The following is a 17688-nucleotide window of genomic DNA, read 5'->3' as shown; positions in this document are numbered from 1 at the left end:
GCTCGCCATACTGTTGTCCATAAGCTGTCGTCTCTTTAGTCAGATCTTTTTCCCATACCTCGTCAGGTACAGTACAGAAGATCTTCCCGTATCGTACGGACTGGCTTATTTGGGCGGGAGTATTCCCCCTCCCGCCCTTGTGCGGGATTGTTCCCGGCTTCGCTCATTCCTTCAGGTGACACTGAATGGTTGAGAGCTAAGTGCCTTGTGCGTGTAGCCTTGCTGCGCGGGTGGCCTTCCCTAATGGCTTGTATCCGAGGCTGCGGGGACAGGCGGAGTCCTTCACCATTGGGAGGCATTTCCTGCGGGACCAGCTTGCGTACTGCGCGTAAGGACGTCACGTCTCTGAGCATGGTTGGTCCTGCGGATCCAGTTGGTTTCTGCGCAGACGTCCCTGTTTAAGGTGAGTCTTGCGGGTCCAACTGGGTTCTGCTGGGACCTACCTCTTCAAGTCCCCCCAGTCCAATGTTCTTCTCATGCGTGTTTAATAAAGTGAGGTGAACTTTTGGACTTAAGCAAAGGGTTTTGAAGAGGGCTTAGTTTTAAGGTTTTCCATGGGGATTCCTCCCGCGGAAGTCCTTGTCACTTGCAGAAATTCCCGAGTTTTCTGCTTGGTCTTTGGGTATGATGCGGGTAGGTCTGTAACCTCCTCGCAAGTCAGGAGCGTTGAGTCCTACTTGTGTAGACTTTCCATGAGGTTTTGGTTGTTTTGAACATAGTGATCAATTATGTTAAAACCACCAATTCCATCCTGGAGTTTCCAACAACGTAGTTCTCGATGTTCCCGCTCTGCTGGGGTGTTATTTCCGTTTCCGCAAGCATTGCCCAGAAGATCCTTCCTGGTTTCAATTCCCAGCGGAGCGCTAGGTATGTGAAGGGTTTTGCCTTGACACTGTACCAGCGCTCGTCTTATGGTTACTTTACTTCCAAGGTATTCCTGGCGTCAATTCCCTGCGGGTGCTAAGTATGTGAATGGTTTTGCCTTTACACTGTACCCGCATCCGTCTTATAGTTACTTGGTTGCCGAGGAATATTTGGCTTCAATTCCCTGCGGGTGCTAGGTATGTGAAGGGTTTTGCCTTAACACTGTACCCGCATCCGTCTTACGGTTACTTGTTTGCCAAGGTTTTACTTGGCTTCAATTAACTGCGGGTGCAAGGTGCGTGAAGGGTTTTGCCTTTACACTGTACCCGCATCCGTCTTACGGTTACTTGTTTGCCAAGGTTTTACTTGGCTTCAATTCCCTGCGGGTGCTAGGTGCGTGAAGGGTTTTGCCTTTACACTGTACCCGCATCCGTCTTACGGTTACTTGTTTGCCAAGGTAAGGGGTATTTTCCTGCTTACTTTTTAATATTTTCAAATTTTGAATTTTTTGAAATTTGAAAGGTTGGTGGAAAGATAGGAACAGTCCAAAACCTCTGAAACGTCGTGCGACGTTTTCTTCTGACTGTGTCAGGACGTGCAGGAAGTTATGGTGACGTGACATTATATGGTCATTCCAGACGCTTTTTCAGGCGCGTGGGCGTGATTTTTCGGGCGCGTGGCCGCGAAAATACTGGCACACGTCCTTTCAACAGCTGTTTCCAGTTTGCTCTTTGCCACGTGTCATAGTTTCATTGCACCTTCGATTTCTCTCTCCTCCGCATTAAATTCACCGCATTAATTGCGATTACTATATAAAGGGGGGGAGGGTTCTTTGTAATCCATACTTTCACTTCTTCTCTTCATCTCTAAGGCGATTTCTGGTGAATACTCCCTTATTCAGTTGAGCATTCCTCCGAAATCGTTTCTTCTTCCTCTGCAATATGTCTTCCCATGATGCTGAAGCTGTAGCCGACGATAGGAGTACTGCTGGCGAGTGCCAGTGTGCTCTACCTGTCGATCAGTACCAGTATGTCGTCAGGAAATTCATGCTTGAGTCTCTTGAGCCTGAGTTTCCTGAACCCCACCAGACTATGTACGATGCCCCCAGTGGCAAGATCGGGGTATATGCTGCATTCTTTGTTTATGGGAACCTTAGGTTCCCATTGACAAAGTTTATGTACCGTGTCTTGGAGAGGCACGGTGTGCACCTGACCGAGGTGCATCCGATGGCGATTGCCAAGATCCGGCACTTCGAGTGGGTGTGCCGGATTCTGGGTATGGAGCCCTATGTGGACCGCCTGATGACCTTCTATACTTGGAGGTGCATCCAGGGGTGGTACACCCTGACAACCCGTATTAAGGGTTTGAAGATCTGCGTGACCGAGCGCAGTCTCCGATCGTGGAAGCGGGAGTTCTTCTACATTTCTGCCCGCGCCATCCCCATTGCCATGAAGTTCAAGAAGGGACAAGCGCTTCCGAGCCTTCACGCTTCCAGCTACCAGGAGGCGGAATGGTTCGCGAAGATATCCCGGGTCCAATCTCCGGTTTACCGGCTTGCGGAGTCCGGGATGGTGATGCTGGGGATGAGCCGGGTATGGAAGGATGCGTCCCGATTCCCCATCCTTCTCGAATATGGTTTGAACTCTATTCCTTATGGTATGTCTTGTCTTTCTTGCTAATTTGAGTTTGTCTTCTAACTGTTTCTTTTCTTTTAGAGGGGAACGATTTGGAGTCGCTCCTGTACCCGCGGGAAGCTGACGGTCCCGTGCGGGTGGGCACTCGTGCTCTAGACGAGAACGAGTTGCCCATCCTGGAGCAAACGGCGGATCGGTTTGTGGAGGTCTATCCGCTGGGCCACGAGATCCTGAGCCAACGGCGGCCAGGTAAGGCGATACTCTATCCTCAACCCCTCAATGCTGTACCCGCTGCCTGAATTCCTGACATCCTATCTTCTTCTGAGGAATCCGCAGATGGTCCTCCGCTGGTGCGGAAGAGGAAGGCTGCCGGCGGGAAAGGGAAGGAGAAGGTGGCCTCCACAGCTGATCCGGTGCTCCTATCTGACACTGAGTCAGATAGTGAAGAGGTGGCGGGGAACCCCGGTGGTGAGAAGACCACTGTTCCGGAGGCTACGACTGTTACCTCCGGAGAACCATTGACGACGACGGTGACTGGCATCAAGAGGCCGGCTCCATCGGGCTCGTCCCCGCCCGTCCGTACGTTAAGGCTCAAGAAAACCCGTAAGTACAAACATCCTTGTTTTTGTAGATTTATCATAATAAATTTATTGTTAACACTTATCTTCTTGTGCAGGCGTGGATGTTGACGCATTCCAGGGTGGAGCGCAGAGGAGTACCTCTCCGCCGATGACGGTAGGCTTGGTCAGCCTTCCTGAGGCGTCGACCCAGGCGCCTGCGCCTGCTCCCGCTGGTTCAGTTGCTCAGTCTGAGCCGACTGTTCCCGCCGAGATGACGTCACCGCCGGTGGTAAGTGCGATTTTTACAACATCTTTCACCGAGCCGCCGGTTACGATTGCTGCGGATTCTGCGGCAGCGACTGCGGCGGCTGCCACCATGCCCCCGCCACCGGCACCGACGGCCGGCCCATCAGGTACGCATGGGAGTACTCGCCAATCTTTGCCACCTTCCCATCTGCCTGACCTTTTGGATGGATTTCCTTTGGGTTCAGGTGATGGGTTCGGCGGCTATCGGCCTGTTATAGACCCTACAGGTGCGTAGGGTTCCTTTGGCCCTTTTTCACTTATATATATATTATATATTTTTTTTTTATATCATCTTTTCCTAACTGCTTTTTTGTTTTTTTTTGCAGTGTCGGATTCCAATGAAGTGTATGTTCCGCGATGGAACATACGCCGAGGAACAACCCTTCGTACCCCTGTGGAGTGCGTGGAATGGGCTCGCCACGCTGCTCCCCATGGTGCGTTGGGGGAAGCCATGGCTAGCTACCAGGAGGGTAGGCTAACCAATGAGCTTCGGGTTCTCCAGGCCCGGATGCAGCCGCGCGTCGAGCTGCTTTGTCGTGAAAACGACAAGTTGAAAGCAGCTCGCGCCAAGGAAGTATCTCAAGCGCGGGCTCTTCGGGAGGAGAACCAAAAGTTGACCGCAGCTGCTGCGGAGAAGGAGAAGGCATTCAAGGCCCTCGAGGTTGAGGTTCAAGCGCGACTCGAGGCCCGCTCCAAGGCTGCCCAAGCTGTTAACGAACAGCTTCGGCTGGCTAGGGAGACTGCGAGGAACGCAACCGAGAGGGCCACCAAGGCTGAAGCCGTTGCTGAGCCTTTACGCGTGGAGAACGAGGAGCTCAAGGCCAAATTAGAGGCTCTCCAACGTGCTCATGATGCTTTGGCAATGGAAGATGCCAAGAAACTCCAAGAGATCCTGGACCAGAGGGGCGTGCTTGATCACACCGAGCGGAAGCTTAAGGGCGTTGAAGAGGCTGCTGCAAAGGAAGTGCTACTTGCCAACCTCAACAAAAGCGAAGCTGAACGCGCCCGCACCCAAGCTCAAGCCGCCCTCCAAGAAGCTCTGGTTGCCAAGGAATGGCTTCTTCGAGAAGCGTTGCCTCAGGTATGTTTAGCTTTACGTCTTCACGCTTTCCTTTGTACGTAGAAAAGGTGTTTGACATTTGTATATTTTCTTTTGTAGGTTGTGCATCGGGTCTTTTCAGAGACATCCTACGACGATGCTATGAGCGCAGCCCTCAACGCTTCTCACGAGGATGGGGAACGGGCCGGCTTCCTGCTTGGTCTAGGGTTTGTTGAGAAAGGCTTCCCGCCTTCCAACTTCCTTTTGTACAATGTTGATACTGAAGCCATATATGACCAAGCAGTAAATCAATACGCCGCCTTCCCGCATCCAGTGGTGGAGAAGGTGAACCAAGTAGCTGCTGCTGATGATGGGTTAGCTATCCTTAAAGCCTTCCTCGAACCGCCCCGTTCCTCTGATGGAGCGGGTCCAAGTGGAAGCGGCCCTGAAGCTTGATCCTGAAGATCCCTTCCCATTGCTAGGATAGTCTTGTACAGATGTATTTATTCTTTTCGTAGGCGGGTAGTTACCCGGCCATTCTTGTAATAATTCGTTTGTGAAATATTAATCTTTTTGCGTATAAGATTGTTATTTCCTTCTTTGGGTTTCTTGCTTTATAAACTTATGACTTGCATACTTAGTTTAAATTAGCAATTTTCCAAGTGTAGAATAAGTTAACCTGTTGAACGTGGTTGATAATGGGTTAAAGTTTTGCTTCCTCTTTCGTGATTGTGCGGGTAGAACCGTCACTTGCACTTAGTAGGATGGCTAAACTTTAACCTTCATCTGACCTGCGTGTAGGTTTTCCTCATCTTTTGAGGATAAGTTAACCTTTGAACGTGGTTGATAATAGGTGTGAAGTTTTGCTTCCTCTTTTGTGATTGTGCGGGTAGAACCGTCACTTGCACTTAGTAGGTTGGCAAAACTTTACCCATATCTGACCTGCGTGTAGGTTTTCTTCATCCTTTGAGGATAAGTTAACCTTTGAACGTGGTTGATAATAGGTGTGAAGTTTTGCTTCCTCTTTCGTGATTGTGCGGGTAGAACCGTCACTTGCACTTAGTACGATGGCAAAACTTTACCCATATCTGACCTGCGTTTAGGTTTTCTTCATCCTGTTAAAGAATTTTGTTTTGAACCGTTCGACGCGCGGTTGTCAATAGGTAGTGTTCAGTTTCCTTTCATGATTCATGCGGATAGACCGGCACTTTCATTTAATGGGATAATTGAACTCCTCCTTCAACTGACCTGCGTGAAGGTTTGTCACGTTATTGGGTTTGTGCGGGTAGCACCGCCTTCCCACGCAACGACTTCACGTAATGTGAATGCCGTCACCAGTGTTGCATAGTCTAACCGTTCGACGCGCGGTTGTTGATAGGTTGTTCAGTTTCCTCATTATGATTCGTGCGGATAGACCGGCACTTTCATTTTTGGGTGTTGAACTTTTCCCCTTCAACTGACCTGCGTGAAGGTTTTTTCCTGTTATTGGGTTTGTGCGGGTAGGACCGCCTTCCCACGCAACGACTTCACGTAATGTGAATGCCGTCGCCAGTGTTCAGAAAAGTAAAATCATCAGCTTCGATGTTCTAAAGAGAATCATTTCCATTAGAAGTGGCTCTTGGCCTTTTCTTTACAAATTGGAATTGATTTACATGCAAACTGTGTAAATGAGCTCCCTTCCATTTTGTTGGGATGGGAGTGCCATCGAGCCGATACGCACCTGGTTCGGGATCTCGTTCTTTACGCAGCATGTAGTCTCGACATTGAAGCTGGGATTTTTATTCGTTTTTTCCCATCTGGGGTTTTACACGCACCCGCCTGCTCAGCCTTTATTGCGCCACGAGGTGCGCGAGCGTCCCATCTCTGACAAATGCTTCGACCATGTCTTTTACGTCTATGCATTCTTCAGTGTTGTGGCCTTTTGTCTTGTGAAAGTCACAGTATTTGCTTCGATCAGCATCGTGACGATGTCGGATTATTGGAGGCTTTGGCCACGGGAGCTCTTCAGTGGCGAATATCTCAGTGACGCTTTTGGTGAGTGGCGTCCATCTGGAGTTCCGGTGCGGCTGTACATTATCCCTTCCGCCCAATCGATGTTGCAAGCCGGATGAGGTGTCAAAGTTTACCCTTGACTGCCAAATGCCTAGCTTCCGCTTTTTATTTAGTCGGGCGGTGAGGACATTGTCTTCTCTCGTCTTCTGAGTGTAGAGGTTTGTGCTCTGTGGGAGATCTCTACCCAGTTGCTTCTCTGTTTCCGCATAGCGCTTTGCTGCTGTCATGACGGCATCCCATGTGGATGGCATGCCATCTTTACCCGTTAGGGTGCGGATGAGCTCTGGGTCATGCGCGCCCTGGATGAAGGCAGCGCGAACAAGATCTTCGCTGATATTGCCCAAACTTAGCTTCTTTGAGTTGAAGCGAGTGATGAAGTTTGGCAGAGATTCATCTTCTTCTCGTATGCATTTGAGGATTGTCCATTGCTCCTCGGTATACTTCCGTTGCTGGCTGAAGTGTTGGCTAAACTTCTGTTGGAAGTCTGCCCAGTCGCAGATGTGGTTGACCGGTAGACGATCAAACCAAGCTCTAGCAGCCCCAACAAGCGTCATTTGGAACATGTAGCACCACGTGGGTTCCGTCCAATTGCTGACGGTTGCCCCCGCTATGAACCTGTTCAAATGATCGTCTGGATCAGATAAACCGTCATATGTGCCTATGTTAGGCATTTGTTTGGCACTCTTTGGGGCGATTGCTTCCGCAATGTCCCTTGCAAACTTGGACGTTCCTGCATTTGCAGCGTTTGGTCTGAACGTTTTGGAGAAGTCTCGTGGACTTCCACCTGTGCTTTTTGGTTTGAAGGCTTGTCCAAAATGCCTTTTCGGTTGGGATTTCATTTCCTTACACTTCCCTTTTGCCCTATGGCGAGGGTTCGCGTCGGAGTCGGATTCCTCCGAGTCATCCTCCCAGTATTCGAATTCGTCGGCCTGTTGTATGGAACGCAAGCGTTCGTTCAACTCAGCCTGGAATTCTATTTGTCGTGCCTCCGCCCATGCCTTGACTTCATCGAGAGTTTGGCGGGGGAGTCTTCGTTTCTCAACCTGGGTATCAGTGGATCCCAGTAGGCGTTCATTTACTGCACTTGCCCCAGCATGAGTAACTGGGGTAGTGTTCGTAAAATTTACTTCACTTGCCCCGGCTTGGGTAACCGGGGTAGTGTTTGTAAAAACTGTGTTACCGGTATTCCCCCCAGTAGCTGGGGTTGTGGTTACCGGAATTTCTCTAACCATCTTTGTAGAAGTTTGAAAAAACTGGAGAAAAATGAAGTTCTAGCTTTATGCACGGATGGCGCCAATGAAGAAACACTAACCGGACCCCGGACAGATTACTGGTAACCTGGGGGTTGGATAGCTGTTTCCCACGAGGGGTTAGACCCTTGGAAGATGGTTCTTCTGATAACCTGCAAAACAGACACCGTGAGCTCGTCACTGAGAAGGGGGGGTTCCTCCTTGTGACCACCCTCCGGCGTGAGAATCAGACTAGATTGCTCTTTAAATATAAAAGTATATTAAGAGATTGCTAGAGCAGATATCAGGTATATTATGATGATAGTGTGATAAGATATGATAAGATGAGATGGTCATACCATTTGTGGTATTTATAGCCGAAGGTAGGTTTCCAAGGAGGTATGGCCGGCTGCAACAGTGTTCCTGTTCCACCAACAGTAGCCTACGCACGTGCCCTGCTGGTAGTTGGTGGGTAGGTAGCGGCTGATAGAGACCAGGCCTACTGTATACTATTCCTTTTCCACCAACTGCTGGCTACGCACGTGGTATGACAAGAGTTGGTGAGTAGGCAGCGGCTAATAGTGACATACAGTGTAGGAGCATGCTGCTCGCCATACTGTTGTCCATAAGCTGTCGTCTCTTTAGTCAGATCTTTTTCCCATACCTCGTCAGGTACAGTACAGAAGATCTTCCCGTATCGTACGGACTGGCTTATTTGGGCGGGAGTATTCCCCCTCCCGCCCTTGTGCGGGATTGTTCCCGGCTTCGCTCATTCCTTCAGGTGACACTAAATGGTTGAGAGCTAAGTGCCTTGTGCGTGTAGCCTTGCTGCGCGGGTGGCCTTCCCTAATGGCTTGTATCCGAGGCTGCGGGGACAGGCGGAGTCCTTCACCATTGGGAGGCATTTCCTGCGAGACCAGCTTGCGTACTGCGCGTAAGGACGTCACGTCTCTGAGCATGGTTGGTCCTGCGGATCCAGTTGGTTTCTGCGCAGACGTCCCTGTTTAAGGTGAGTCTTGCGGGTCCAACTGGGTTCTGCTGGGACCTACCTCTTCAGATTTAACCATAACAGATTAATTGAATTAACTAAAAGTCGGTTATCATTTTTTGTGCACTCGGTTAACCAAAGTTAATAATCAATATTTTCATGTATTTGTAGTGTTTATACATGTCTTAATAATCAATATTTTCATGTATTTGTAGTGTTTATACATGTCTTTCATGTTTTATATCTTCATTTCATGTATCTATACTTTCATTTATATATTTCTATACATAAATTTTAGCTCAAGTTTAGTTTTGATTATTAACCGAAACTAACCAAACTAAAAACTAACAAACTAGCTGAATAAACCAAACTTATTAACCGATAATTGATGGTTAATAAACTAGATTAACCGATGACTTTGATTTCAGTTAATAATTAAACCGAACCAAACCGTGTACACCCTACTTTTAACTTTCTATGTAACAAGAAAGTGTGTACATATCATACAAAATATGTGAATTTAATATGCTTATTCGGTTCCGAGATTTATAAATATATAAGAAACTAGTGTTTTACCTGGCGCGTTGCGCCGGGCAAGTCGATAAAACTCGGGCATTGATAAAACCCAAGCAATGTAGGTCCTGGCTTTGAGGCGGTAAGTCGATACAAAGTCGGTCGGCTTTGGTTATGGTATCGGAACTAAAACAAAAAAAAAACAAAACAATTTAAAAACTGGGAATTGGTAAAACCCAAGTGTTGTCAATCCCGGGCGTGGAGACAATGAGTCTATACAAATTTGGTCGGTCTTCGTTACGTTCGTTACGATACTGAAACTAAAAAAACATAAATAAAAAAAAAAGTTGATATTCGGTTAGTTTTCATTACTGTGTCTATACCGATACTAAAACAAAATACGGTGATTGTACGCAACTTTGATCGGTTTCACTTAACAACACAACTATCTGATCCACACCAAAGTTAATGTTGAAAGATGAAAAATAAACCATTCTAACATAGACAAAAACATAAATAACACATTTAAAAAAATGAAAGAAACATTTGCTGCATCAAAGAATCAAACTTGGGTTCCAAACTGGTACAAACTTTAACCATTACAAACCAAGGCATCCGGCTAACACCAACCAATACACTTAATATCAAAACCATTACATCTCAAAAACATAAATAAAATACTTTCTGATACCAAACTTCTTGTATAAATTAGATAATTTTCTCTCATAAAATAACATTTCAAGACTCTTTATCCCAAAGGTTAAAATAAAAAAAAAGTATTTAAATTATGCATAATAATAAGTTTCACAAAAGCAGTTTTAAAATACTAATTAAATAATATTAATAAAATTTATATTTATATTTTTAAACAAAGTATAAATAAATGTGGGCCTTTGTATCTTTTCTATCATCTTTACTTTGTTTTGATTTGAAGTAGTGGCGGACTCATCATTTCCTTGGACTTACATACAAAATTTTTGGTTGGACCTAGATGCCCTTAAAAAAAAGATGAAGTGTCGCACATTTATAGTAAAGTTAAGTACTTATTTAATTTGTCAATAATGATTTAACTAAAATAAAGCTTGTGTGATAGATGTATAATTAAAAAAATAAAACAAAAAAAGTTAAGTTTAATAATATATATAATAATATATCTTATGAATCTATACTAATTAAGAAAAAGATAAAATTAACATAAACTCATCATAGTTGAGTTGTTAAGCTACACTTTAAAAGCAATGTAGTGAATTGATGTCTACCAATAACATATTTTCATTTTATCATTCATTAAATGAAAATTATAAAAATGAAAACTTATGTGTAAATTATAATTTGAAAATTGTTAAGGTAAAATCCTATATGAATTTAGTTAAAGGCTATGTAGATATGTATTGCTTTAATATATTAGTTAGATTTAATGTATTTAATTTATATAATTAGTTTTCACTTTATAAAAGTATACAACATTAAAATATATCAACATATATGGCCCATCATACCAGACTTCTATTTTTATACCAAACTAGGTTAGAGCTCGTGTGATAAACAGGTGGTTAAAAAAATACAACGAAAAAAATTAAATTTAATAATATACATAATAACATATCTTATGAATTAATAAGATATAAATAATGATAAACAAAATTTTAGAATTCATAAATATCCAAAAACATCTTTAAATATAACATTGGATAGTGACCCGTGCAATTAAATGAAATGTTAAGATTATTTAAACATATTCAAAGCTTAACTTATAACATACTAATAAGATAGTTAACAAAATTGTATAAATATTCATTCATCTAGAATATTAATATAACTTATTTAATATTTATTTAAATTTCCAAATATAAAATAATTGATTGCCTTGATAAATTAAAAAACTGCTCACATGATATATCGTGGCATTCTATGTGAAGATCCTAAAATGATGTCATGTGAAAAAATCGTTTTGCTTTAATAGTATATTTATATATCTTGAGGCTTATTTGAATTAAACCAAACATATAAATTATTTTGTATCATGTTTATTGTTTATAAGCCAATATATTCTAATTAATCATTTATTGCTTGTATAGCTAATTGCATAAAAATCAACACAAATTTGAAATATTATAAGGCGATTACTACTTAAGAATAAGTAGGTATGATCATCGCCTTTAAATGATTTTCCAAGTAGTGGCCATGTCATTCCCTTGTGTAAAGTTGTTTCTTTAGATCACTCATTTTTGTGTCTAAATCATTTCAAAAAAGGAAAATGTAGTTTTTCTTTTGTTTAAAAACATACTATATTAAAACAAATCATTTTCCAACAAAATAAAAATGAGAATGATTATACTCAAATGAAAATAGAAATTAAAGTGGTTGCATACTCGAATGGTATCTTACGTAAACTAGAAGGATGGTGAGAATAGAAGAACGTGTGGGAAGACGAGAGCAATACGATGGAGATGATGGATGGACCAAGCAATTAAACGAGAGAAAAAATATGGATAGAAGTTAAAGATAAAGAAAGATCGACTTCTTCACGTTAATTAGTGAAGAGACATGGATTCAACTTCGGTCGGGTCAAATGAATGTTCTACGGTCTTCAAGATGATCGAACCCACACCTCAATCTTCTTCTCCAGTTTTGCTCGAGATCTACCATGGAAGAGTGGGGTGGTGGAGGACTGCTAAGAGTTCTTCTTGCTTATAAACACAAAATATATGAAGGCTAAGGGTCACTAAAATAAGAGGTGAGAACCCCTTATATAGTGAACTCCATGACCATTATCATGAAACCCTAATCTTTGTGGGTGTGACGTTCGTGACAAAATCGCTTACACTTTAGTATTCACATATCGAATAAGCGAGTAACCGCTTATTGCGTATCGAACAAACGAATAACCAAACGGGTCTGGTTATAACCCGGATATCCCAGGGGGCCATCTATAAGCGATATACGTTTAATATAAGCTATCATATTGGTATTATAGCCTTATTACAATAGCAAACCAGTTAGACGAAAATATACTCGTTTAACTAGCCGTTATGACGTTAAACGCGAAGGTTAGTTCTAAAACAAGCATTGTGTCATCTGTTAAGCCAAAAAAACTTACACAACACTTATATGGGATGTTTTAAGCGATCCGTGAAAATATTTTCGATTTTTATAAACAAATGGTATGTTTTTCTAAATTTACAAGAAATTGGCCGAAAAGCACTTGTTTTCGCACTGTTTGTCGTACACGATATATTTTCCGCGTCAAAAACCGAACCCGAAATAAATTTGGACTCAGCATTTCATGTTCGGGCACGCAAAACGAGGCATGTGGGCCAAAATGAGGCCCAAGAGGGGCCCACACATGGTAGCCCGCCAAAGAGGACCCCCTAGTTTTCTTTTTATTATATAATATACCCAAGATATTTTTAACAACAAAAATCATCACAAACTGGAAAAATATCTGTCCTACATCCCACACCCATGAACCTAAGGTAATTTCACCATTTTCAAGTCACTTTTAATTGCTTAACCATGTTTGATTATATATAAACATAGTTTGATTAATAAAAATCACTTTTAATCATGTAAAAACTCTAAAAATAGTTCAAAAAACATGTTTGATCCTACACATGGTTAAGAATCTATTTTGATAAGAGTTTTTTTTTTTTTTTGCCATAAACACGGATTAAGACTATCCACTATCACAATCCAACCCAACCCAACCCAACCCAACCCAACCATTTATTAAAAAACTAGTTTCTCTCTTTCACCTATACAACCCAACCCAATCCAATATTTTACTCACTATCACAACCCAACCTAAACCAATATTTTATTAAATAAAAATGCTTCATTTTTTTTATAAAATTTAGACAGAATTACAAATTTTGTCCTTTAAAAAAAGCCAAAAACCGGTTCGTGTCCTTTTCTAAGTTTCCTTGCAGGCGGTGTACTTTAAACTTTTTTTTTTCTACACGTTATGTCCTTTACGCTAACTGGGTTAGAAAAACTCAGTTAAGTATGACATGTGCCAGACATGTGATGGGCATTTTTGTCTTTTCGTCTACTGGTAGTTATTTATAATTAAAAAATAAATTAATATATTATAACAAAAATAAATAATAGATATTAAATATATACTCTCTCTCTCTCTTCCCGTCTTCTTCCTCTCTCTCTACTCTCTCCCTCCCTCTCACTACACCTCCCGTCTTCTTTATCTCCAGGCAGGTCAAGAAACCGGGCTCCCAAACCCGGTCGGAGTCAAAGCGGCTCACCCAACTCGGGCCTGCTCCGGAGAAGAAAAGGCAGCAGCCACCATGCGGGTCAACCCGAACCCGTTATGTCAAGATCCGGCAGCTTAAGGCCATTGGAAGCCCTGTCGCCGCTCCGGGAAGGTCCGGATCCGAATGACCCGGCGGCGGACTTCGCCGGAGACTCGTCGAAAGTGGAGAGGTGGGGCCACTGGATGAAGGGTCAGCTGTGTCGTGCTCCGGCGGGTGGTTCACATATGAAGAAATGAAGAAGATGAACACGATCTGGGTGTGGTGTGATGCTTCAATATATTAGAATATTGATTTTATTGATTTGATTTGTGAGAGGGGATTTGTGGGTTTCTGGGTTTCTGGGCGTCAGAACGAGGGGAGTCGACGTCGGAGATGGGAGTCGGCGTCGGAGATGGAGCGGTGGTTGGTGGCGGACCTGTGGTGGCGGTGGTGATGGTGTTTGAGGTCTGCAAGAATGGTGATGGTGATGGTGGTCTGCAAGAAGAAGAAGAAGAAAAAGAAGAAGAAGAAGAAGAAGAAGAAGAAGAAGAAGAAGTTGCAGGTAGACGAAAAGACAAAAATGCCCTCACATGCGTCTCACGTGAGGGCATTTAACTGACTTTTTCTAAACCAGTTAGCGTAAAGGACATAACGTGTAGAAAAAAAAAGTTTAAAGTACACCGCCTGCAAGGAAACTTAGAAAAGGACACGAACCGGTTTTTGGCTTTTTTTAAAGGACAAAATTTGTAATTCTGTCTAAAATTTATATCAAAATGTTCAATATTTTTTTATTAATAAAACCGTTTCGTTGCATTTTTTTTAAAAGGTTACAAGTTGTACTTTTCATGAAAAAACCAAGTTATATAAAAGTTTGGTTGCAAACTTAGATTGCTGGAACAACCTTGGTTGCAACCGGTTGTGGACAAAAAGAATTTCTAATTTTTTAATTAAAATGTTTTTTTGCCTTTTTGTGCCACCTTGCAACCGGTTGTGATAAATGGTCACCATAGTAGATAGTCTAAGGGGTTTAAATCGCGTTTTTATGGTTCAAAAGTTCCGTTTAAAGCCATAACCGAAACCCTAAGTTTCAAGGCTGTTTTTTTGATGATACAATATGCTTGGTTTATGATATAGGACATGTACCTACCTTAATTAGAAGCATAAGAAACCGGAAATTTGATTAAGAGAGCGAAACGAACGAAAACCGCAAAGGTAATGCCGAATTGCTCGTTTAGGGGCAGTTTAGGGTTAGATAGTGATGTGCATATTGTTATCTTGTAAATTTTTTCAGGGATATCAGAGACCATATGAATGAGTCCCTATCCAAATTTGATAATTTTTCGACCATCCGAGAATATTTGGCAAGTTTATTACCGATTAGGGATGTTTATTTGGGAAAAAAATACTTAAAATTCTTGAAGAATTATGAAATTTTGTGAGAAACTCAGATTTGGTGTAATATGATCACATGTGAAATTTGGGGTCATTTAGAAAACCGTATCTATGTTTTGTGGATTCGCGTTAATTCGGGGTTTTACAGTCGTTTTCGGTTCGAAAAGGTAATTTGGAAAAGTTGTTAAATTCTGGAAATTTACAGGTTATTTTGGGAAGTAGTTGGATCACTCAAGAATTTTATTGAATTTTTCGGAATTCGTTTGGTATAAACGGACGATTTTCGGGCTAAATATAGCATATAAAATGAAATTTTATGAATTATTAAATCAGTAAATAATTCAAAAAATATTTTTGAAGAATCTACATATTTTAATTGATAAGTTTCTAAATTTTCATAATTTAATGATAAACGGATAATTAATTGTGCTAAATTGAAGATTACACAAATTCAATTCTGATAAAAACCGACGAGTTCGTGATTAACAAACCTGTTGGAATATCAGAACATCAAGAGTGATCAAAAATCATATTTTTGTGTTAATTAAGTAAAACCAAACTTTTTGCGAGAAATCCGGACAACTTGGATGGATTGTGCGCGTTTTTCTCCAAACAAAACTGAATAAACGGAAATGAGCCTGGTAGCGAATCCAGACCCCTAAATTGTGGTCTTTCTTTATAACTTAATCATTTTATCAACCAACACATTTACCCAAGTTTACATACATGTTTTCTAAACGCATAAATGTAACATCCTAAAATTTTATTTATAAATAAAGAAAGTGATGTTTAGTGATTTCACGTTGTTAATTGTTTAATGTCGAGTAAGGAGGGAGTTGGGCTTAGATTGCGTAAGATGGGTTAAATGAGAATGGGCCTCGGGTCCGTGGGCTTAGAGGGATATAAATATCCCATCCCAAACCCAATCTTTCATTTCCACCTTCTTTCTTCACACACTCAAAACACAAACATTCTAACCGATCAAGATTCGAAGCCGAGACCCGAGATTTTGTTGATAGATCTGAGTTGGTAAGGTAAGAACAAATCCACCAAAGCTAATATTACTGAAAATGGTTAGGATTGGATGGGTTAACCGGACCCGAAACCCAAACTGCCCAAATCGGACCGCTAAAACGTCGATTTTAGGCCGATTTGATGGTTGGGATTTGTAGGCGCCGATCATACGATTCCGTGGGTACCAAAATCGAGTTATTTGGCTAAGAAACGAAGGATTTATGGGCAAACAGATCTGCAGCGCGATAACTTCGCCTGCAAGATTAAGTTCGCCTGATGAACTTCGCCTTCAAGCGTAACTTCGCCTTCAAGCGTAACTTCGCCTAAGGATAACTTCGCCTACGGCCAAGTTCACCTAAGGTTTAACTTCGCCTGAAGCCAAGTTCGCCTAAGGTTTAACTTCGCCTGAAGCCAAGTTCGCCTAAGGTTTAACTTCGCCTGAAGCCAAGTTCGCCTAAGGATTAACTTCGCCTGAAGCCAAGTTCGCCTAAGGTTTAACTTCGCCTGAAGCCAAGTTCGCCTAAGGTTTAACTTCGCCTGAAGCCAAGTTCGCCTAAGGATTAACTTCGCCTGAAGCCAAGTTCGCCTAAGGATTAACTTCGCCTGAAGCCAAGTTCGCCTAAGGTTTAACTTCGCCTGAAGCCAAGTTCGCCCGAGGTTTAACTTCGCCTGAAGTGAAGTTCGTTTAGAAAATAAATTAAAAACCTAATGGAAAATGTGTTAAGGCAGTTATCGAAAATAAAATTTTTCCAAGCTGACCTGGCAGCTTAACCCCAGCCAGGGGCTCTGCCCCTTGGACCCCGCTAGGGGCTGCCGCCCCTAGAACCCCGCTGCCAGGGGCGTTGCCCCCGGACCCCCGTTTGTTGTGGGTCATTTATAGATAGAAATACAAAACGAGTAGTAGTAGTTAATTGATATGTGTAAATATTATACAGTTAGCCGAGCCCAGTTAAAGAAAGGAATTACGATCAACGGCGAGCGTAACAGGATCCAGGTGAGTTTCTAGCCCCATTCCTTGTTATGTTTTCGGGGCTGTGTGCATACTTGATGTGTTGTTAATACATTTATCCTAAGTGATAAGTGTATGCCATATGTGATATATGTGATATGTATGAATGATTGCTCGATGGTACGTGAACGATCTTCGGACATTGCACGTACTGTCAGGTTGTAACGTTATAAATATGGTAAGTATGATATGTATGTTTATGTGTATGAACGTAATAAAGTTAATAAAAGAAGGAAAGGACGGTTGTATGGTTGTATGGTTACGAAAAGGGTACCGAGCCCTAATAATACTCGAGGTATGATGTATGGTTGTATGGTAACGAAGAGGGAATCGAACCCTACTAATATTCGAAAACAAGGGACCAGACCCTTATAATATCTGTGATGTTAGGGACCAGACCCTTATAATATCTGTGATGTTAGGGACCAGACCCTTATAATATCTGTGATGTTAGGGACCAGACCCTTACAATATCTGTGAGGATAGGGACCAGACCCTCATAATATCTGTGATGTTAGGGACCAGACCCTTATAATATCTGTGATGTTAGGGACCAGACCCTTATAATATCTGTGAGGTTATAGGGCGAAAGGCTCTTTAAAACGTATGATTATGAATGTAAAGAAAGTATGTAAGTAAGAAAGAAAGTATGTAAGTAAGAATGAAGGTATGAGTACTTATGTGTGTATGAAAGAAAGTCATGAGGTTAAGTACGTATGTATGTAATAAGGTATTGTATGGTATTGTATGATTAACTAGAACTCACTCAGCGTAGCTGACTTTTAGTATGCACGCAGGTGAGTAAGATGAGACAGCTGGCTTGAGTGGAGGACACATGGCA

The sequence above is a fragment of the Bidens hawaiensis genome, unplaced genomic scaffold (genome assembly GCF_021521415.1).
Source record: "Bidens hawaiensis isolate Kalapana, Puna unplaced genomic scaffold, B.hawaiensis_p1.1 tig00419462_1, whole genome shotgun sequence".
Classification (NCBI taxonomy): domain Eukaryota; kingdom Viridiplantae; phylum Streptophyta; class Magnoliopsida; order Asterales; family Asteraceae; genus Bidens; species Bidens hawaiensis.
The sequence above is the reverse complement of the archived record's forward strand: the minus strand, read 5'-3'. Positions refer to the sequence as shown.